General features: G+C 36.2%; 1 pseudogene; it reads left to right on the top strand.

Annotated features, from left to right (window-relative positions):
- Positions 1-610: 610 nt before the first annotated feature.
- On the top strand, positions 611-1,812 carry LOC148847577 (NDR1/HIN1-like protein 1 pseudogene; annotated as a pseudogene).
- Positions 1,813-5,515: the final 3,703 nt, after the last annotated feature.

The following is a 5,515-nucleotide window of genomic DNA, read 5'->3' as shown; positions in this document are numbered from 1 at the left end:
GTTTGAACCCGAGCCTAATCCTAATAATATTTTATATGATAGAATATGTTATATAATAAACATAATATATATATATATATATATATATATATATATATATATATATATATATATATATATTTCTTTATTCCTCTTCTCCTTTTTCAAGTCATAGTGAGATATTTCAATATTTTTGGGTTCTAAAATCATTTAAAATAAATAAATCAATTTAATTATTAAATAAAACACCAAAAAAAATTATCCAATTTACTGGGCTTTGGACTTATAGAAGACTCGAGCTCGGGTTCAAGATCTAAGCCATAAGCCAGATGCTCGGGCCGGACATCATCAGGCTTGTATTGTATTATGTTAATAGAGTGAAAACGCAGGCAGGTCCATGAACTGTTCTAACTATAATAATGGATGAATAAGGGATGTATTTAATGAAAATTTAAGGGCACTTTTGTCTTTTTATTTCTTTCTGCAAATGCTGTTGAATGATTTAAAAGACATATATTAAGTAGTTTTTCAAACTATAGGGTATAGTTAAGTATTTATCTAAAACTGCGGATTTAACTAAATAATTAACCCTAACTCCATTTGGAAAATAAAAATCTCTCTCTAATAATGTAGGAATATATTATTATTTATTTTTGGACCACTCTAACGGGTTTGATGCTTTCCGTCAACTCTCACTCGAAACAACTGCCTCTCTCGTTTTCTCTATAAATCTTCTAGCGTGAGATATGGAGCTCACTACCTCGAAACGACTAAGGGCAATTTTCGTGCAAATTGAGACGAAAACCGGCGAACAGCAATGACGCATGCCTGTAATCACGACCACCACCACCAGCTCTGCGACGACGACGATTGCGAGTGGTGGAAGCATCTATTATGTTGCTTGAAGAAGCTAATTTGCTCGAAAGGATTTGTCCTGTTTCTCATCTTCTTCGTTCTACCTCTGTCCATCATCCTCCTTCTAACTTTTGTCTTCCTCCGGCCTACGCCCTTATTCATACTGCGAGAGGCTACAGTGTACCAGTTAAACGTCTCCAGTGGGAGCTTCCTCACCTCCAATATCCAGGTCGCAATCTCGTCGAGGAACCCCAACAAGATCGGCATCTGCTACGACAGCATAGATGTGTACGCGACGTACAGTAATAACGAGCCGATCACCATCCCCACCAGATTGCCGTCCATCTCTGAGGATGAAAATGGCGTCCATATCTGGTCTCCGTTCATCTACGGCTCGTCCGTGCCAATTGCGCCTTACGTTGTGGACTCATTGTTTCAGGATCAGAAAGAGGGGACCGTGTTGATCAAAATCAAGGTCGATGTACATTACAGTTGGAGTGTGGTTCCTTGGATCATTGGGCACGACCATATCCGCTTTAGTTGTCCGGCGTATATCACTTATGGCAGTCATAACACCAATATCCCGGTCGGAGAAGCCTTTAAGTACCAGTTTTCGCAACCCTGCTCCGTCAACACCTGAAGACAAACAATCGCCGTTAGTATTTTCATCTCTCTCTCTCTCTCTCTCTCTCTCTCTCTCTCTCTCTCGTATATAGAGAGAGCACTTCATGCGTGTTGAGTAAGGCCTGAGCATCCTCTATATAAACTTTCCCATCCCAAAGACAGAATCTGGCTTCTGTACGTGAACCTTTTGAAGCCACATCCCTAAATATAGGGCTAGTGGGGCCCGTTATCATGAGAGATATTTCTAGTCTAACTCAAAGTATGTTGCTTCTATGTTCATTTGTTCCTTTTCTTCTGTGTCCCACATTTTACTTTTACAAGATTGCATCAGAAAATATCCAATGACCAGGGTTTCCCAACTGAAGATATGAAACCCATTTTCACCTTTGTATGAATTATTGAATATCAATAAATGAACATAATTAATGGCCAAGGTAATCAAAAAGCAACTTGAAGAATGCACTAATTTAGTAGTTTGAGTGTATGCTATTAGGGCTGTCAAGAACTCCCAAACTAAAACCCAATCTAAGTTTCGAAACCTAATTATTTTGGATTTGGATGCTATTTACATAATCGGATTAGATGAGGATTTAGAATTTTAGATTCAAGCATGAATAAATTATATGTATGATGCCTGAAAGACATGGTATCAGAAGAGTTTTGATCAATCAAAGTTCACCCATAAATTTTGATAAATTTCACCCAATTGGTTAACACGTTTATGATACTGATTCATTGGTCACAAAATTTTTAAATATCATGTCTTTATAGTATCATAATTGAACCCTGTGTAGATATATAATAATAGTTTAAATATTTTATATTTACATAAATTTAGTCTAAGTTTGGATAAGTTCCTTTTTAGAGCTTTGGGTTGTGTTAAATAAAAATGTGACAAAAGTGTTATAAGTGTTTCTTTTCAAACATAATCTAAAATTTGTGTTGGAGCAGGACATCCAGAAACAATTGGGATAGAGGGAGATGCACAAGTAGTACCCATCAAGCGGGCACATTTTCATAACCACATCCAACTAACACTCAATAAATATTTTGATAGCTGTCTTAAAAATTTGTTTTTCATCTTAAATTTTTTAAGGTAGGCGAGGGGTTATTTAAGGATCTGAACAAGTGTCAGAAATTCACTCACCTTGTGTGGTAAATTGGAATGGGCACCGATAATACTGGTGTTCCCTGCTGGTAGACAGCTCGGATGCCGAACTGAATAGGTCGCCTAGTTAAGCTGTAAAGAAAGAGATCAGAGTGTTCAGGTTGTTTTACCTGGGGTGGGCAATCCAATGCTTAAGCCAGCGAAGAGTTTAATGATTTAATAGGCAAGAAAGCTAATAGGCTTTTTTGAGAGCTAAATCGTGCATGTCTTTGTTAAGGAATGGGATGCCTTTATATAGGCGTAGCTTGTAGTGGGTTTCACATAATGCGTTTGGGATCACTGGCTGTCTGGTTCGAAGGCCTTTACACGTCTCGAAGCGGGCTTCGCGTGAAGCAATAATGCTTATTTGGTTGCCTCCGAAGCAAGCAGGGTGGGAGTCTGTTTTGTTGATGTGGCAGCGTGAGCCCAAAGGAGTCGGAGACAATATCCCGCACACAAAATAGGTCTTCTTCCACATTGTATAGGTCGCCAATTGGGCCCCCAGTCAAGCCAGCAGAGGAAAATCACCTCTTACACCGACTTGACACCTTCCAAGAAGTCCATAGGTCATTAACCTTAAAAAATACTTTTAAGCCCTAAAAACAATGTCTAAAATTGGAATCTGGATCTATGAGGCACAGTACATCCCCGCTTTATATTGAGAACATTTCCTATACGTATATGTTGCTATTTATGAGATGATGTTTTCAATGCATGGTGGGATGTGTTGTGAGGTAGGTGTAAGGAGCGCTCTATAAAGAGAAAATCCTAATTCTTAAAATTGGGGCATTCTGCTTCAACGTTTTAAAAATACAAATCCTGGAAGTTTATCCAAGCATGAGCTTATGGTATAATTTAAAGAGTAATTTTATTTTTATAATTAAGTTTTTTCATTATTTAAAAATGGTAAATTAGACTTGGATTAAATCTAAAAATCCAAATAATCTGCATCCAGTCTGAGGCTCCATAAATTTAATTGAATTTGGATTAATATTTTTTTTTATATTTGGATTTGAGGCTGGATGTGATCTGAATCAAATCCAATAAAAGCCCAAAACACCATTCCTTGGAAAGAGGCCCCTTTAGGGCTGAATATTCATCAATTTTGATCTGATTTGAATTCAAATTCTATTCATTTAAGCTAGATTTTGGTGTACATTAGACATTAATGAGATGAGGTTAGATTTGAAAATATGATTAATTGAACAGAATTCATATATAATTTTATTGTATCTATTTATTCGTTATAGATCCTTTATAAAAGTTTAATTTAAAGTTCTTCAAAGAGAAAGTGAGACTTGAGATATAGATGAAGTTCTTTTATCTATTTACATATATAATTTTCTTTTGTCAATCATTAAACCCGATGAGCCAATCTATCCAAGCCTATTCATTTCTTATTATTTTTCCCCAAATATTTTTCTTGGGTTCCAATAACCCCAAACTGGAAAACCCTTTTCTACCTTTGCCCATGTTTAAACTCCGAGGTGGGTACTCTGCAAACCCATGGCTACCCAACAGCGCAGCACCAATAATTTCAACCTATAGTTGAACCAGTAGGCTAGACCAGTCAACTCGACTGGTTCAACTAATCGTCACTGGCCAGGTTTATGGCCAGTGACCCTCGACCTAGTATTCCATACAGTTGAATCATTAAACCATTTTCTCCAAGCCTCCAACCAGTGGATTTCAAGTAAGATATTTTCTCTTTCTTTCTTTTATTTTTAGTTATTTTTGTCATTAATGACAATAAATTTTATTTATCATACTTATTTTATTTAATACATAATATATTATTAAAAGCATTATTCAAATTTTTTATATTTTTATTTAATTTATAATATCATGTATTGACTCGATTGACCTGGATTCTGGGTCAATTTTAAAAGAACATTGAGGAATCACTTCCTCACAAGTAAACATCAAACAATTATTCTATTTCAGACGGAAGGAATAAATAAACAATTAAAACAACCAGCCCATTGATTAATTGAACTCTATATAGCTTAAATCAATAAAAAGAGAGGAGATGGAAGTCACACACACTGACACGATTTTGTGTGTGTGTGTGTGGCATCAAGGCGAGAATCTAACATATGACATGGTGGTAGTGGGAACATGATCAACTAATAGGATCTTGAATTTTGATTCAGAAGAAAAGGGCTTACTTTTCGGCACTCTGAAGGCCAAGATCCCACCATATGGTCCCACCTTTGTCCCTTCAAAGCTAAGTTATAAGATTTAATCATGGTTCCATCATCTTCTTTTGGGCAACGGGCCCATTTAAATTTTGACAAAAAGGAAGCCCAAGCCCGGCCATGAACAGGTCTAGAAGTTACGCAACGTTTAAGTCAAGTTGGGAGGAATGGAAAAAGGAGGCAGTGCTGAAGTTTTTTGTGGGGACCACTAAGTCCAACGGACACGGTCCCTCACCAAATGATTAATATGGGCTTTAATAATTGAAGCCAATACCATAAATCATACCTAGTCCTTGCAACTATTTACGTGGTGGTCATTTGTAAAATGTAGAAGGTTATTTTTGTTAATTAGGAAAAATTTATGATACCAGAAAAACATGCTACGAAAGGAATTTTAACCGATTAAAAGTGAAAAGCCATTAATCTTGATGAAAATTAGTAATGAAAACGGAGAAGGATACCCATTCCTGTTCTCATCCCGTTGTCAAGATATTCTATTCCATCCCTGCTTCATCCCCAGTGGTGGGGTAGGTTCAGGGTAGGGGATACATTCTCTGTTGGGGATGGAGAACCTTTGATTTTTTTCTACCCTAATTTGTGAATATTTTATAAATAGCAATATGAGAATTTGGGTGTAATTTAGGAATGAATTATTAATTTCAATTATATTCAAGGATTCAAAAAGGTAGAAAAAAGAAATTAATAAAATAAA

The sequence above is a fragment of the Nelumbo lutea genome, chromosome 6, assembly GCF_056320005.1.
Source record: "Nelumbo lutea isolate HS-2025 chromosome 6, American lotus-T2T, whole genome shotgun sequence".
Lineage (NCBI taxonomy): Eukaryota > Viridiplantae > Streptophyta > Magnoliopsida > Proteales > Nelumbonaceae > Nelumbo > Nelumbo lutea.
This window is presented reverse-complemented; position numbering and strand designations above follow the sequence as displayed.